This window comes from Manis pentadactyla, chromosome 8 (genome assembly GCF_030020395.1).
Source record: "Manis pentadactyla isolate mManPen7 chromosome 8, mManPen7.hap1, whole genome shotgun sequence".
NCBI lineage: Eukaryota > Metazoa > Chordata > Mammalia > Pholidota > Manidae > Manis > Manis pentadactyla.
The window spans coordinates 84,430,847-84,450,503 of NC_080026.1; positions in this window are offsets into that span (position 1 = coordinate 84,430,847).

A 19,657-nucleotide genomic window follows, 5' to 3' on the forward strand; every position below is an offset into this window, starting at 1 on the left:
GGGGGGAGACTCTCTAAACAAAAAGCACTGGAAACAAAAAGCACTAATTACAACACAAGCTTTGAAAAATTGAACTATATCAAAATTGGATGTGAAAAGAGTTATTGCCTTTGGGAAGAGGCTAGAGTTAGTGACTTGGAAGGAATGCAAAGAGAACCTCTGAAGAGGGGCTGGTGATGTTCTATTTCTTGATTTGGTTAGTACTTACATGAGTATATTTATTTTTGTGTTAATTTGTTAAGCCATACATTTATGATCTATACTCTTTTACGGATGTATATGACATTTCACAAAGATACTGTAAAACATAAGTTACCTGGGAATAAATCTACAAAAAAAGCAATTCTACAGAAAAAAATTAAACTAAAACTAAATAAAAAGTGTAAAGACAACATAAAGACCTACACTATGCTAACAGATCAAAAGATTCCATAATGTGGAGATGTCAAGGGACCTGACAAGCTCATTTTAAAATGTTATATGGAGAGATAGGATTAAAGATGGCAGTGTGAGAGGTGAGACAGAGACCTCCTCCTAAAACCACATATAATACAAAAATATAATTTAATACAACTAATCTGAAAGAGCAACAGGAAAGAAGGCTACACCAGAGTGCATAGACCTGGAGAAAAGAGCAGACCTCAAGGAACAGGGTAACGGGTAATATACCAAAGCTGTGATGCAGAGGGGCCCAAACCCTTCCCCCACCCCAATTCACTGGAGGGAGAAAGAGAAAACAGAGTGGGGAGAGAATGGAGGCCTAGGACTGCTGAACACCTAGCCCTGGAGATCTGCTCTGAGAGCATGAACCTACATTGCATGGTGCTCTGGTGATTTAGTGGGGTTGGAAAGCTAAGACAGGCAGAATACCTGGAGAGACAGAGATTCCAGCTGCTTGTGGAAAACAGGGATTCATATCCAGCTGATATGGGTGGGCAGTCTGACAGAATTCCTAAAAGCAAGAGGGCTGATAAAGGGGCAATGATTTGACAGAGCTTAGTGCTCAGGAGAAAGGTCAGGTAGACAAAATTGTCTGGGTGCACTCTGCCCAGCAGGTGAGAGCTTAAACAATCTTCAGATGCTCCATCACCCTGGCTGGCTATGCAGCTCCAAGGCCCCCTACCATGATAAGCAGCCTGCTGTGCCTTCCTCCTGGCTAGCCTGCACCTGGCTCAGGCTCACAAACCAACAACCCCTGAGTGGTGTCAGGCCAGCCAGGAGTAAACCCCGCCTATGGCAGCTACAAACACAAAGCATACAGGCTTACACCTGTGTGTTCAGCCCACTGGTTCTGGCAGTGGAGACAGGCATAGCAGCCAGGAAGGAGAAAACATGTCTTTCCTCCCCACAAGCACCAACACCGCTCCCCTGCAACCTCTGACAATGCTCCAGGGGCTGAGCAGCTCCAGAGAGTAGAGCTTCTGGACACTAGAGGGCACCACAGAAAATTATGAAATGTCAAAGGAACTTGATTCAAAGCAAAATTATGAATACACCTGAGAAAGAGTCAAATGAAATCGACCTCATGAATCTTCCTGAAAAGATTTCAAAATAAAAATTATTAAGATACTCATGGACGTACAGAAAAATATTCAAGAACTCAGGAACGAATTTAGGACAGAGATCCAATCATTGAAGAACACAATGTAGGGTGTTATAAGCAGATTAGATATGGTGGAGGAGAAGATAAATGAAATAGAAACTAGAGAAGAGGAATACAAATAAGCTGAGACACAGAGAGAAAAAAGGATCTCTAAGAATGAAAGAATATTGAGAGAACTGTGTGACCAATCCAAACAGAACAATATTCACATTATAGGAGTACCAGAAGAAGAAGAGAGAAAAAGGGATAGAAAGTGTCTTTGAGTAGGTAATTGCTGACAACTTCCCCAATCTGGGGAAGGAGATAGTCTCTCAGGCCATGGAGGTGCACAGATCTTCCAACACAAGGGACCCACGGAGAACAACACCAAGACATATAATAATTAAAATGGCAAAGATCAAGGATAAAGACACACTATTAATAGCAGCCAGAGAGAGAAATAAGATCACATACAAAGGAAAACCTATCAGGCTATCATCAGACTTCTCAGCAGAAACCTTACAGGCCAGAAGGGAGTGGCATGATATATTTAATGCAATGAAGCAGAAGGGCTTCGAACCAATAATACTTTATCTGAAAGATTATCATTTAAATTTGAAGGAGGAATTAAACAATTTCCAGATAAGCAAAAGCTGAGAGAATTTAGCTCCCACAAACCATCTCTACAGTGTATTTTGGAGGGATTGCTATAGAAGGAAGTGTTCCTAAAGTTAAATGACTGTCACCAGAGGTAATAAAAAGGGATAGACAAAAAGTACAGAATATGATACCTAATATGTAAAGAATGGAAGAGGAAAAAAAGGAGGGAAAAAAAAAGAACCTTTAGATTATATCTGTAATAGCATACTAAGTGACTTAAGTTAGATTCTTAGAGAGTAAGGAAGTTACCCTTGAACCTCTGGTAACCATGAATCTAAAACCTGCAATGGCAATAAGTACATGCCTATTGATAATCACCCTAAATGTAAATGATCTGAATGCACCAATCAAAAGACATAGAGTCACTGAATGGATGAAAAAACAAGGCCCAACTGTATGCTGCCTACAAGAGACTCACTTCAAACCCAAAGACATACACAGACTAAAAGTGAAGGGATGGAAAAAGCTATTTCATACAACTAATAGAGAGAAAAAAGCAGGTGTGGCAGTACTTGTATTAGACAAAACAGACTTCAAAATGAAGAATGTCACAAGAGACAAAGAAGGACATTACGTAATGATAAAGGGGTCAATCCAACAAGAGAATATAACCATTATAAATATCTATGCACCAAAGACAGGAGCACCTACATATGTGAAACAAATACTAACAGAATTAAAAGGGGAAATAGAATGTAATGCATTAATTTGAGGAGACTTCAATACTCCACTCACTCCAAAGGATGGATCAACCAGAGAGAAAATAAGTAAGGAGACAGAGCCATTGAACAACACATTAGAACAGATGGACGTAACAGACATCTAGAGAACTCTCCACCCAAAAGAAGTAGGATACACATTCTTTTCATGTGTACACATAACATTTTCCAGAATAGACCACATACTAGGCCACAAAAAATACCTCAGTAAATTCAAAAAGGTTGAAATTCTACCAACCAACTTCCCAGATCAAAAGGATATAAAACTAGAAATAAATTTTACAAAGACAACAAAAAGACTCACAAACACATGGAGGCTTCACAACATGCTCCTAAATAATCAATGGATCAATGATCAAATTAAAACAGCAATATATGGAGACAAATGAAAACAATAGCACGATGCCCCAATAGCTGTGGGACACAGCAAAGGCAGTTCTAAGATGAAAGTACATAGCAATCCAGGCCTATTTAAAGAAGGAAGAACAATCCCAAATGAATAGTCTAAAGTCACAATTATTGAAACTGGCAAAGGTAGAGCAAATGAAGCCCAAAGTCAGTAGGAGGGAGGACATAATAAAGATCAGAGAAGAAAGCATAAAATCGAGGAGAATAAAACAATAGAAAAAATTAATGAACCCAAGAGCTGGTTCTTTGAAAAAATAAAAAAATAGATAAACCCCTAGCCAGACTTATTAAGAAAAAAAGAGAATCTACACATAAAAACAGAATAAGAAATGAGAAGGGAAAAATCACAACGGATACCAAAAAAATACAAAGAATTATTAGAGAATACTATGAAAATTTATATGCTAAAAAAACTGGATAATCTAGAAGAAATGGACAACTTTATAGAAAAATACAACCTCCAAAGACTGACCCAGGAAGAAACAGAAAATCTAAACAAACCAATTACCAGCAATGAAATTGAATTGGTAATCCAAAAACCACCCAAGAACAAAATTCCAGACCAGATGGATTCAGCACTGAATTTTATCATACATGTAGAGAAGACATAATACCCATTCTCCTTAAATTTTCCAAAAAATGGAAGAGGAGGGAATACTACCAAACTCATTCTATGAAGCCAGCATCATTCTAATACCAAAACCAGGCAAAGAAACCACCATAAAAAAAGAAAACTACAGACCAATATCCCTGATGAACATAGATGCAAAAATACTCAACAAAATATTAGCAGCCCGAATTCAAAAATACATCAAGAGGAAAATACACCATGATCAAGTGGGATTCATCCCAGGGATGCAAAGATGGAACAACATTCGAAAATCCATCAACATCATCCACCACATCAACAAAAAGAAGGACAAAAACCACGTGATTATTTCCATAGATGCTGAAAAAGCATTTGACAAAATTCAACATCCATTCATGATAAAAACTCTCAACAAAATTGATATAGAGGGCAAATACCTCAACATAATAAAGGCCATATATGACAAACCCATAGCCAACATCACACTTACCAATGAGAAGCTGAAAGCTTTTCCTCTAAGATCGGTAACAAGACAAGGATGCCCACTCTCCCCACTTTTATTCAACATAGCACTGGAGGTCCTAGCCATGGCAATCAGACAACACAAAGAAATAAAAGGCACCCAATTGGTAAGGAAGAAGTCAAACTGTCCTTGTTTGCAGATGACATGATGTTGTACATAAAAATCCCTAAAGAATCTACTCCAAAACTATTAGAACTAATATCTGAATTCAGCAAATTTGCAGGATATAAAATTAATATATAGAAATCTGTTGCATTCCTATACACTAACGATGAGCTAACAGAAAGAGAAACCAGGAAAACAATTTCATTCACAATTGCATCAAAAAGAATAAAATATCTAAGAATAAACCTAACCAAGGAAGTGAAAGACCTATACCCTGAAAACTATAAGCCACTCCTAAGAGAAATTAAACAGGATACTAATAAATGGAAATTCATCCCATGCTCTTGGGTAGGAAGAATTAATATTGTCAAAATGGCCATCCTGCCCAAAGCAATCTACAGATTTAATGCAATCCCTATCAAATTACCAACAGCATTCGTCAATGAACTGGAACAAATAGTTCAAAAATTCATATGGAACCGCCAAAGACCCCGAATAGCCAAAGCAATCCTGAGAAGGAAGAATAAAGTGGAAGGGATCTCGCTCCCCAACTTCAAGCTCTACTACAAAGCCACAGTAATCAAGACGATTTGGTGCTGGCAAAGAACAGACCCACAGACCAGTGGAACAGAATAGAGTCCCCAAACATTAACTCAAACATATATGGTCAATTAATATATAATAAAGAAGCCATGGATATACAATGGGGAAATGACAGCCTCTTCAGCAGCTGGTGTTGGCAAAACTGGACAGCTACATATAAGAGAATGAAACTGGATTATTGTCTAACTCCATATACAAAAGAAAACTTGAAATGGAGCAAAGACCTGAATGTAAGTCATGAAACCATAAAGCTCTTAGAAGAAAATATAGGCAAAACTCTCTTGAATATAAACATGAGCAACTTCTTCATGAACTTATCTCCATGGACAAGGGAAACAAAAGCAAAAATGAACAAGTGGGACTATATCAAACTAAAAAAGCTTCTGTACAGCAAAGGACACCATCAGTAGAACAAAAAGGCATCCTACACTATGGGAGAACATATTCATAAATGACATATCGAATAAGGCATTGGCATCCAAAATATACAAAGAGCTATGCACTTCAACAAGCAAAAAACAAAGAACCCAATTAAAAAATGAGCAGAGGATCTGAACAGACATTTCTCCAAAGAAGAAATTCAGAAGGCCAACAGGCACATGAAAAGATGCTCCACATCACTAATCATCAGAGAAATGCAAATTAAAACCACAATGAGGTATTACCTCACACCAGTTTGGATGGCCAACGTCCAAAAGACAAACAACAACAAATGTTGGTGAGGATGTGGAGATAGGGAAACCCTCCTCTACTGCTGGTTGGATGTAAATTAGTTCAACCTTTGTGGAAAGCAGTACGGAGGTTCCTCAAAAATCTTAAAATAGAAATACCATTTGACCTGGGAATTTCACTCCTAGGAATTTACCTTAAGAATGCAGAAGCCCAGTTTGAAAATGACATATGTACCCATATGTTTATTGCAGCACTATTTACAACCGCCAATAAATGGAAACAAGCTAAGTGTCCATCAGTAGATGAATGGATAAAGAAGAGGTGGTACATATACACATGGAATATTATTTTGCCATAAGAGAAAAACAAATCCTAACATTTGCAAGAACATGGATGGAGCTAGAGGGTATTATGCTCAGTGAACTAAGCCAGGCAGAGAAAGACAAGTCCCTAATGATTTCACTCATCTGTGGAGTATAAGAACAATGCAAAAGCTAAAGGAACAAAACATCAGCAGACTCACAGAACCCAAGAATGGACTAACAGTTACCAAAGGGAAAGGGACTGGGGAGGATGGGTGGGAAGGGAGGGATAAGGGGAGAAAAAGGGGCATTATAATTAGCACACATCACGTAGCTGGAGGCATGGGGAAGGCAGTATAGCACAGAGAAGACAACTAGTGATTCTATAGCATCTTTCTATACTGATGGACAGTGACTGTAATGGGGTATGTGGTGGGGACTTGATAATAGGGGAAAATCTAGTAACCACAATGTTGTTCATGTAAGTGTATATTAATGATACCACAAAAAATAAAAATAATAAAAAAAGGGAAAAAAATATTATATGGAGAAGCAATGACCTAAAATGAACCCAGACACTGTATTTTCACTTATTTTTTTTTTACTATGGAAAAATACACCTAACATAAAATTTATCATTTTAACCATGTTAAAGTGCCATACTCTTGTACAGGTCAGTGGAATTTAGTACATTTACAATGTTGAGCAACCATCATGATTAACCATTCTAGAACAGTTTCATCATCCCTAAAGAAGTACCAAACCATAGAGTAGTTAAAAGCTCATTCTTCTTTCTTTCCAACACCTGACAAACTGTAATCTGCTTTCTGTTTCTATGAATTTGCCTGTTCTGGGTATTCAATATAAATGGAATTATCATCCATGTTATAGCATGTATCAGGACTGTATGACTTCTGGCTAAATCATATTCCATTGTGTGGATTAGGCTACATTTGTTCCTCCGTTCATCAGTTGCTGAGTTGTTCCACCTTTTGGCTATTGTGATAGTATTATTATGAGTATTTTTGTACAAATTTTCATTTGAACACCTGTTTTCAATTCTTTTAGATATTTACCTATGAGTGGAGTCATATGCTAATTACTGAGCCATATGGTAATTCTACATTTAACTTATTAAAGGACTACCAAACTATTTTCTGCAGTTGCTGTGCCATTTTACATTCCCGCTGGCAATGTATGAGAGCTCCACTCTGGGCATGCATGTAGCCTTCTAGATTCCCAGGTATAAGTAGATTTTCAAAACTCTTATTCCCCATAGCATTTCACTTCTTAGCCTTTCTCCCAGACGTTTTGAAGAGTTGATTGTTCACTTCAGCTGATACTCTTAATTCAGGTGGCAGAAAGTAGTTCATCTGCCTGTGAATGATTTTGAAAAATCCCTCCAACCTTACAGCTTCTTCGCCCTGAGAGAGTTCCCAGTTAGGCAAAGTAAAGGCAAGCCCTTTGCATCAGTCCTTCAGAGAGAGACCAGACAACTGTAAACACATAACCACAATTCTTTGAGAACAAGTTCAGCTCTGCTCCCTCCATCGGCGCTGTCTTCCAGACCATTGCTGAGCTGGGGAAAGGGGTTAGGGAAAGGGTAGGTTAAAAATGCCACCAAGACTTCCTACCAGGCTTCAGGTCCCATACTCTTGATTAAGTATTTGCTTGGTTGCTGTGAACTATTGACTGCTTTCCAGGGTTCTGATAAAGTTGATTCTGACAGTTTTTGTCAGTTTTTCAGTATTTATATTGAGGGAGAGGCCCTTAATGTTCCTTGTACTGTGCCAGTTTACCTGAAATCCCAAAAACACTTCTAAAGAAATAGAATAACATGGGGGCTTGCCATAACAGTTATTTAGAATTACGATAAAACCAGAGTAATGGGACAGTGTCATTTTGTTTTAGAGTTAGTCAAATTGATCAACAGGAGAGAGAGAAAGTGCATAGGTGGGCTTCAATGGTATTGTTAATGTTCCATTTTTTAGTTTGGTTGATAGGTGCCAATTCTTACATATAATCCTTTGAATGTACGTAATACAATATAATCAGATGGAACATAATAAAAATGTGTTTACATTGTAACTACTTGGATACTGAGAATTACACTTCTAGATAACCATTGGATTAAGGATAAATTCAAATTATGAACTATCTAGAAAGTAATCAAGGAGAACCATCTAGAAACAAGGAGATCATTTCACATCAAAACCTACGAGATGCTGCTGCAAAAGCTATACTAAGGAGTGAAAATACTAGCCCTAAATGTTTTCTTTATTAAAGAAGAAACTACAAAAAAAAGGAGTAGATTCTTAGTATACATCTTAAAAATATTGAAGAAGATCAACAAAATAAATCAGAAGAGCTAGAAAGATGGTACTTTTAAGATTGGAAAGAATAATTAATAAATGTAAAACTAAAAAATTTAAGATAAGTAATACTTTCAAAATGGAAAAGATGAATAAAATTAAACTCCTCTTGAGACTAACTTTTAAAAAATATAGAGTAGATAATGCAGGAAACAAACAAGATTCAGTGATGAAAAATAACTCAGGTGAACTAATAAAGATAGTATGGTGGGGGGAAAGTTTTCCTAATCTAAGGATGAGAAGGACCCGGTCTAGGACTAGGACATGTGGGAGTGGTGAAGGAAAGATTTCTAGGATGTTCTTAAATTCAAAAAGAGTATGGTGTGTTAAAAAAAAACAACTCAGTTTCATGTCTAGGACTCAGCAAACAAGGATACATGGGGCAGTACAATTCTTGACTGAATAACTGATGTCCCAGAATCTCTCTCTCTCGGCAAATAGCCACAAGGTGGCAACAAGAGGAAAAATAAGAAAGATATTGTTAAGATAAATGCTATTAAAATATTATATGTAGATGTTAACTGGCTAGTCAAGCCCTGGATAATATCTGAACACTTATTCTAAAGGAATAATTTTTTTCTTTCTTTCTCCCTGGTAAGTTTTTGAATCAGGAAATTCTACTTATTTTGCTTATTTCATCATGTAATGTAACACGTGTTAGTCACTTCATGTGGGTCCAATCTGCTATGTGCATAAACTGGATCTCTAGCAACCAGAAAGTATAGGAATAATCTCTGTGAAGCTCTTACTCACCGTACATTAGTGATTTGAATGCTAATTAGTATTTGTAAAGTAGGATGAGAGATAGGAGTGAAGTGGTGGTTGATTTTCATTACCTGATAGTAACAAATATATTACATTATTATGCTAAATAATAACACCCTACTGTCCTTTAATCTTGCCAACTTTAAAAAAATGAGTCTTTACCTCACTCTACATGGAAAGATTTGGAATATATAAGGATAATTTAAAAACATGTCTTCAGAAAGGATAAAATTATAATGAAACATATACTTCCACGCATTATATCTTTTATAATTGTCAGACACACATATACAAGGACTTATTCGATAGATTCAACTGGATATCCACAACTCAAACATGTCTAAAATGTTAGACATCATCTTACCCCCAACTCACCAGGTACACATGGAATTCTCCATCTTTCCCTCCAAATCTATTCTTCTACGTTTTCTATCTTCACAATTCAGCACAAACATCTACACACAAGAGATAAGAGTCATCTTATCTCTTCAACTCTTGCCACATCCATAAAAATATTATCTGATAAATTATATTTAAGTCCCATGTTTTCTCCATCTCTACTGCTACCGCTTCAGTTCAGACCCTCATTACAACTTTCAGATTCCTTTAATAGCTTCTTAATTATTTCCTGACCCAACTTGTGCTTTTCACCAATTTGTTTGGTATGTCTTAATCCCAACATCCTTATAAAATGCAAATCTATTGCTTTTCTCCACAGTTTAAACTTCATCATTGTTCTCTATGGTATTTTGGGTTTAATACAAAATTTTTAGTTTAGTCTCTAAAGTTCTTCTTTATCTGACCCTTCCCCTCTTTTAGAGGTACCTGACACAACAGCCATGCTGAGCTACTTGTATTTGCCTACATATCATACTGTTTTAGTCCTCTGGACCTTTGCACATACTGCTAGTCCCTCTGCTTGAAGCATTTTCCCTCTTTCTTTTACTTTCATATCTCTCCAGCATTCCTCAACTGGCTAAATTGTATTCAACTATCCAGATTCGGTTCAAATATCACCTTCTCCAGAGATGTGTTCTTGATCTCCCACTTGTATCGGTCTGTGTTAAATGGCTTTCTTCTTTGCACTATGCTATCGTGAAAGTTGGCAATTGTTTTAAATGTTAGGCCAAATAATACATGTTTTAGGTTTGAGTGTAGTGAGCTGAATGGTGGACCCTAAAAAAGTCCATGTGTTAAAGCCAAAGCCTGTGAACATTACCCTATTTGAAAAAAGGCTCCTTGCAGATGTAATGGATCTTGGGTTGAGGAAATCATCTTGAACACTCTAGGTGGGCCTGAATTAAATGACCAGTGTCCTTACAAAAGACACACAGAGAAGAAAATAGGTAGAAGAGGAGGAAGCAATGTGACCACAGAAACAGAGTTCAGAGTGATGCAGCCAGTAATTAAGCAATGCTTACAGCCACCAGAAGCTGGATGAGGTAAAAAATGGACTGTTCTCTAAAGCCCCATAGGGCGTGTGGCCCTGTCAACACCTTGACTTTGGACTTCTGACTTCTATAACTGTGAGAGCATCGATTTCTGTTATCTTAGTCACTCAGCATTTTACAGCTGCCATAGGAACCTATGTAGGGAGCTATGTCTCAGGTACAACTATAGCCACAACTATAGCCACAGTAGTGTGAAAGCAGCCATGGACATGTAAGCAAATGGGATTGACTATTACAATAAAAACTTTATTTACAAAAGCAGATGGTAGGACAGATTTGACCCAATGTAGATTGACAACCCATGTTAGAATGGAGTGATTGTCACAGCCGATTATCATTCCTCTAGAATATAAGCTACTGAAAGCAAGAAGCTTGTCTCATATCTTAGAAATCTCTAGCTGAAGAGTCCCAAACTTCTAATAGTGACCAAGCAAGTAAATTCACCAAGTGAAGCAGGCTGGATGAAGAAGTGCAAGTATCACTGAATAGGGGCCATTTTTACTCAGCTCCTGGTAATTATTGCCATGTTAGCTCACAAGAAAACTGGGCCAAATAAATAATGTCTGGGGTTCAAATTTAGGCTCTGGGCTACAACCTTGCCAGGTTACATAACAAATGCCTGGCACAACACATAGTAAATACTTTGTTGAATTAATTAATGTATTCACAAATACCAACTTTTAACCCCAAATAATGACCATATTGTAAGTGTATTAGTTGGGATATAAATTCAGTTGCAGGTGACAGAAATAAAAAACATTAATGGCACAAATCATAAGAAAGAGATTTCTCTACTAAGTAAAGCTTGAGCTGGTATGGTGGCTCTGCTCCCTGAAATTGTGGGGGCCCAGGCCCCTCTTTTACTCCTCTTTTCCTAGAGATTTGCCTTTGTAGCACTGGATGGCATACCTCCAAGTGGATATCCCCGCCTGTGGGAAGGAGGGAAAGAGGAAGGGGTGAGCACATAACCTTGGAAATATTTGTTGATCCTAGGTTCAGGATGAAAGTCTGGCTTAGTCAAAAGGAGAGTTTCTACTCAGAGAAAAGAGAAACCAGGAAAAACTCAATGATCATGTGGGCTGATGCAACAAGCTGGAGACATGAGCAGTCTCAATAGAACAGTGAATTCTGGAGTTTTGTGGGATGTTGGAGAGTTATGATTCTAAAAAACAACGTGAAATCGCCTGCAGTTTTACATACTTTGGATGGGGTCTTGTCTCAAGCACATAGCTGGCTTCCACATCAAGATATTTGCTGTAACCTTGAGCAAGGCACTGTTTTTGTCCAAGGGGAATACTGGGGTGGGACCAAGCTATGTTCTGCCAGCATGCAATACTCCTGGCGAGAGGAGGATTAAGTACCTTCGAAGAGTCTTGGTAGTGCACTGCAGCAGCCCCTACACAATGGAAAGTAGAAGATAACTGATCAAATCTTTAGAGAACTGAAGTAAAATAATTTCTAACCTACAATTCCATATTTACTGAAAATATCCTTTAACAATGATGGTGAAATAACTACATTTTCAGACAAACAAACTTAAAGGAATTTGTTGACAGAAGGTCTTCTCTAAAAGTAAATTAAAGAAATATCTTCAGACAGAGGGTAAATGATCCCAAATAGAAACATGAAAATGCTGGAGGGAATGAAGAAAGGGAAATTAAATTGGTAAATATAAATGAGTATTAATTGTACAAAACAATAATCATAATGTCACATGAGGTTTACATTACACATAGAACAATGACACAAAGTTAGACAGGTAATAGAAGTAACAATTTGTTTTAGTCTATTATAAGACAAGAATGCATGTTGTCTATCTAGAAGACCTACCATGTGAATAGTTAGTGATATATAAATACAAGCAAATAAAGAATTACAAAAAATAACAGTAAACATCATACATGATGGTAAAATAGTGAAAACTTTCCTTTTAAGATTGGGGATGAGATAAAGATGCCAGCTCTTATTACCTATATTCAATATTTTACTGGAAGTCCTAGCCATTGCAATATTTTCAAAAAATGATATTAGGATTTGCAAGAAGAAAAAAAACTATCATTATTTAGAAACAGCATGATTATATGCCAAGAAATCCAAAAGAACCTATAAACTATTTGAACTAATAATTGAATCAGCAATGTTGCTGGATACACAATCATTTATATTTTACAAATACTATTTACAACAGTTTCAAAATAGAAACTTCATTGGAATTATTCTAACAAAAGTTTTGCAATGCTCCAACTTTGACAACTATAAACATCCTTAGAGAAACTAATTCGTTTAGAAATTAACTTTTAATATTTGGAAAGTTCAATATTGTAAAGACATCAATTCTTCCCAAATTAATCTGTAAATTAACACTATTCCAATCAAAATCCTAGCAGGATTATTTTTGGAGAAGTTGACAAGCTGATTCTAAAATTCATATGGAAATGCAAAGGGCCAAGAATATCCAAGGAAACTGAAGAGTAAGAGCAAAGCTGGAAGATTCATACTACCTGAGACCAAAACCCATCATAAAGCATTAGCAATAAAGACTTCATGGGGCTAACACAAAATTATATAAACTAACCAACGACCCAAACTAGGGAACCCATGTGGTCACCTGATTCATAACAAAGGCAACAATGCAATGAGTGAAAGAACAGTATTTTCAATAAATGCTGAAGGATTAATTGGTATGTGAAAAAAATATATCTATCTGTGCCCCTTCCTACACTGCTACTCAAAAATTAATTCCAAATAGATTGCAGACCTAAATGTAAAAATAAAATAATAAAGCTTTTAGAGGAGAATGTAGGAAGACATATTCATGACCTTGGAGTAGGTAGATTTCTTAAGACATAAAAGATACTAACAAGAGAGAAAAAAAAGCCCGTATGTATAACTGACAAAAGACTCTTAGCTAGAATATGTTACAAACTTTTACTAATCAATAAGAACAGGACAGAAAACCCAAAGGAAAAATGAACAAAAGATTTCAATAGACACTTAACAAGAGGACAGTCCAAATATCCAAAGATCGTGTGGAAAGATGCTTTAACCTCATTAGGGACTTGTAAATTAAACCACAGCGAGACAACCATAGGTACCTACCAGAATGGCTAAATTAAGGTCAGAAAACTCAAGGAGTTGGCAAGGATGTGTGTCATTTAGAATCCTTATACATTATTGGTAGGTTTGTAAATTGGCATAAGATTTTTGAATACTATTAGGCAATGTCTTCCAACACTTAAAAGGGTACATACAAAGGATTTCATTTATATGAAGCACACAGAAGCTGGCCTAATCCATGCTGTTAGAAGTCAAGATGATGTGTATCCTAGTAGAGAAGGATATGTACTTGATAAGAATATGAAAGAATGTTCTGGAAAGCAGGGAAATACTCTGTTTTTTGACTGATATGCTAGTCACATGAGTGTATGAAGTGCAAATTCATTAGAATTTACATTTATGATATGAAAGATTATTATATGTATATTCATTTCCAATAAAAAGTTTAAGATACTTGATACTTTCTCAATTTATTTTTAGAGAGGAATTAGACTAGAAGGTAGAGACTGAAGAACACTACCTACTTTCCTCTTATAATAATAATTATATAGTTAACATGACTTATGATCTTAGCCATCAGCGGCCAATGCATCACTTAGCATAACCTAGGAAATCATTCCTGTACTGCTGTGGGGGAGGTCAGGTGGGGTTGGGGGGAATCCTTCACAATAAGAAGAATTATTTCTATAGCCTATGTCTTATTTTCAAGTCCAGTTCTCTCTTGCTTATAGGTATAAGTGCTCTCATTTTCCTTTCTGTTTCTAAAAACAAATATAATTTTCACCTAAAATAGAATAAAATTGCCTATGTATTCTAGGTCCAGAAAACTGGCCTTGTTTTGACAGAACATCAGTTCCATAATTCTTTCTTCACATAATTACATAATTCAAACTCATTAACAATTCCCCCATTTCAACTGTATCTTTTTCTGTATACTTTATTCTATAGCAAATGCTTTCTAGCTCTCCCACAACCATGTTGCTTAGGGGAGATGCCTCAAAGATTTCTCTTCACATTATAAACTACCAAGAAAGAAAAGGGCTTGAAGCTTTGGCAATAATAGACACTGAGAACCTTCTAGCATGGCAGTCATTCATTTCATATTCAACAATTAGTTTTTGAGGGCCCTTAGGTTGCCAGCCAATGATCTAGGAACTAGAGATACAGAGGAATAATGGCCAAGCATGTAGGTTTGGAATTTAGGTAGTTCTGAGTTCAAATCCTAGCTTTATAATTTATTACCTCTGTAATATATATATAATTTATTTTATATATATATATATAATATAATGTAGTATATATATAATATAATTTATTACCTCTGTAAAAATGATCTATTTACCTTCCCTCTCTATGACTCAGTTTACTCATTTGTGAAGTTGGGATCTCAGTAAAGCCCTTCAGCCATGTTAGGAAGGTTAAATGGCATATTATGTGAAAATCACTTAGAACCATCCTTGGCACATGGCAAGTGCTCAATACATGTCCACTGTTATAACAGAAGAGATGACATGTAATGCTTTTTGCCAAACTGCCTGTTGACAAACTTCTCCATGTCTTCTCCCTAGCCATCTCACCCATACTAACTTCCTTGTGACAAACATTAATTGAAGTAGCACCTAGGACTGTAGCATTAGAAAGTCCTTAGTCCATTCTAGCTCCTGACTTTTACAAATGAGGACAGTAAACCCCAGAGATGTTGCCCAGCTTGAATCAAATTTCACAGAGCTAATTAGGGGGTGACACTGATATTAGATCTTGAGTCTCCACATTCCTATTCCAGGCACTGGGCTAGTGAAACCTGCAAACTAGAAGATGAGCACCTTCTCTCCTGGCTCATGTTTGGCCCCACCAAGGGGAGCAAGCAAGTCATACTCTATGTAATTGGTGGGCAACAGGGAAGTGGGGGTGGGGAACACCTTGCTGTACGTTGCCTTTTTTTAGCCTCTTTATATGGCCTGCTGTCTTCAGACTTTCCCTAACAGACTGCTGTGGGGTTTAGAGCACTCTCCATGGTGTTGCTTGGTGGTTGCCATGCCAACGAAATTTAACGGAAATAGTTTTCCAGTAGATTATTCTGGTGGAGGCTTTAAAGCCAGATTGCAGTGCTGATTCTGAAGCTTAAATGATGCAAGTGATTAGTACTGGTACATAGTAGGCACTCCCTATCACTTGTTGAAGAACAGTATGTGAATTCAGTTAGTAGCATTAGGGAAATGAAGATGTAGCAGCAGAGAAATGATCTGCTATGTAAAGTCAGTCTGGAGCAAATTTACTGGCCCCTTCTTGGATTTTCATAATTACCTGACACTCTGTGTGTGAAATGATCTGCCTGATTCCCAGGGACTGCCTGTGATCTTCAGGCCACTTACTAGCTCTGTAACACAGGAGCTCTAACTGCATGCAGATGTTTGTTGCAGATGTGGAAAAGGTAGCAGGAATCCAACCTGGGGCTCCTCTTGCAGGTCTTTTATCTGGGAAGCCCATTCACGTCTGAAAGGGTCTATGCTCAGTCCTTCTGAGGTTGCTTTGTGACAAACAATCACCGTATTTAATAAAATGCATTTTTATTTAAATAGACTCTCCCATTCAAGAAACCTGGGTTTGTAAAGAAACTTATCCTTCTGGCCACAATGAATGAATGTTACTAGGTAAGCAGAGGGACAAGGGTGCTTATAAATCTCTATTCAGTTCCCAGTTCTTCCAGCAAAGATACACTGACAACCCTGCCTGATGGGCTCTTAATGAAATCTATTTTCTCTATTAATCATTTGGCCTTTCCCCTCCTTTCTCCTTTTCTGCCTATTCTTCAGTTCTGCCCATCCTCTTTTCTTCTGCCCCATTCTGCTTCCTTCCAGTGGCAAGGGAAAGCCCACAGGCTTTTGGAGTCAAAACTAGATTTAAATCCTTACTATCTCTGATACTTATTAGTATGATGTTCAGCAAGTTTCCTTCCACCTAGAGTAGCATTTCTTCATGTGCACAAGGGCTACCAGTGCCTGCCTTGGAAGGTTATTGTGACAATGGACTGTTTCTTAAACTTTAGTGGGCATGAACATCACCCAGGAAGATGGGTGAAAAAACAGATTCTGAAGAGCACATCCATGGATTCCAACTTATTAGGTCAAAGTCCCAGGCATCTGCATTTTAACAAGCTTCCAATGGAGAAACACTGGATGTGTTCATAAATGTTCAGTAGAATGAGACATTATGAAAATATTCTAAAGGTGAAAGGTACGATCATTGTTCCTTCAGTAAACATTTACTGAACATCTATTATGTACCAAGCATGATACCAGTGTAAATATGTCCCACTTCATTTCTTTTATTATGACTTTAATTTTTCTTATACATATGCTTTGTCTCATCCCACTATTTCTAAGTTTGTGGAGGGCAGGATAAAGCAGCATAATGTGTATAGAAGAACATAAATGTTAGAAGACATATTAGAAGACATTACTACGTATATGACTTTAGGTAGGTCATTTTATCTCAGAACTTTATTTTCTTCATCAAGAATTGGAAAGGCAATGAGTATAGCAGTTAAAAATCTAGTTTGGAGTCCTAGCTCTAATACTTTCTAGGTGTGTGATCTTGGGCAAGTTAACTTCTTTCAGCATTAGCTTCCTCTTATGTAGAAAGGGAATTCATTTGTTCCACATTCATTCCTTCAACAAATAGTTACTGAGCACTCTCTAGGTGACCAGCAGTGTGCTAGGGTACTGAGAATACACTAGGGAGTAAGACAGACAGAGTCCGTGACTCATGTAGCTTACAATTTAATAGTGGACACAAATATTAAATAGGTAACTACCCAAACAATCAACTACATTGTGATAAATTTTGTTGCAATAAATGTTATAAGCAGGAGCTAATCAAGCTAAGAAGTGTCAGAGAAAGCCTCGTTGGAGAGAAATCCTTAAGCTTAGCCCTGAAGGTTGAGTAGGCATTACTCAGAGAAATAGGACCTGAGATGGGAAGAAGCTGGACTCTTCTGACAAAGTAAAGGAATACCAAAGTAGCTGAAACCAAGCCCCCAAGGCCTCCCCTACCTCTCACCTGCTAGAAGGAGTAAATGAGATAATAGAGAGCTTGGCACGGTGCCCAGCACAGAGGAACATAATGATCATGTTGATAATACACCTCTGGTTTGCTGTAGACAGTGTGTGAAGAAATACTCTGTAAACCAGAGGTTTTCAAACTGCCATTCATCAGAATGATCTGAAGGGCTTGTTAAGCTGAAGATTCCTAGTTCCAACCTCCAGAGTTTGTGATTCAGTAGGTCTGTGGTAAGGCAGATAGTTTTTATTTCTAACAAGTTGGCAGATAGTGCTCATGCTGCTGATTGGAGGTTGTGGGATACATTCTGAGAACAACTAGTATAACTGTAGGTCTTAAATACCTGTCAATCAAATTTGAATCTCCTACAATGCTCAGCTGTAGACCCTGCACAGACCCACCTCTCCACAAGTGTTTGATAATATTCTTGATACTTTTAGGATGAGAAGAATCCTCATCTTTTCATTTTTTATAGGGGAGGATCTCACGGACCAGAGAAAGTGAGGAAGGGACAGAAATGGGAGAAGTCTGGGCCCAAGAGTTTTTTTTTCAAGAGCGTCATTTTGGTGTATTTTGCTCTAAGGCAGGTGCAAGGAAGCCCTGCCGGGTAGTTACCCTGAACACTCCTCACATTGGCTAGGTGACCAAGATGACCTGCTCCTCCATTAGGTGTATCTTTCACACTTAAATATTTTTTTTACTAAATGAATTGATTTTTGGAGTAAACATTTTTGAGAGAGAGTCATGAGAAAAATTTAATGAAATACAATCTTTCAAAGACAATATCCCCCAGCACAATTGCCTATCACACTTTATGTGGAAATGTGTACATATTATTTCCCCTTCCCTTTTCTTTTATAGGCAATAGGCCCCTCTCTTGTGGTAATCGTATTAATAATAATAACTGAAATAAAGACGGATACCTGATTTTACCAGTGTATGTCAGGGGCATGGAGTGTTCTTTACCCTCATCATCTCATTTGACTTGACCAGCACATTAAGAGGTGAGTCCTGATTATCTCCATTTCATAGATGAGGAACCCAAAGCACAGAGAAGTCCTGTAACTTGGTGGAGGTCCTAGAGCCAGGATTTGAATCAAGTCTGAGCCTGGGCTCCTAATAGCATCGAGCTGATGATAAATTTGCCCAAAATAAATAATAAGTAAATAAAAACACAAGCCAATTATTGAGATATTTACAATGAAAATAAAATCAATGTTGTAATGAGTAACAGTAAGCTCTGAGAACAGACACCCTGAGGAGTCAAGAAGATGCATTTAAATAACTGTGTACAGATGAACAGAAGCTCTCCTTTTGAAATGAAAATTCAAGAGTAACTTTTACCCTGGTTTCATATTTCAAGTTAGATTAGTTTTTTTTGCCCCCAAACAAGTTTTTGTTTGTTTGTTCGTTTTAAGCTGAGCCATCAGGGTCCTTCAGAAAGGAAGAAACCTCTCTTTAGGATATGATTCTTTGCTTTTGTAGGGGAAGGCGGGGTGCCCCCAGAGATGGGAGTGTGGCTGTGGGATCTTGGTACTTTATTTATACAGAACCCTTTTACTTCACAGTTTTACGGGTTACCTTAGCACCAAGATACTCGACTAGGAAGGCTAGAGTAGACTCTCCAGTTTAGTTATTTGGGGACATTCTTGGCCTCTACTTAGGATGAAAAGTTCCTAACATAAATGCCCGGACCTTCCTGCCATGTCATGCTTTATCCTCATACACACCCTCTCGCTCCCCAATAACTGTAAAGTGCGAAAAAGCTTGCCAGGGCCTGCAGAAAGCGC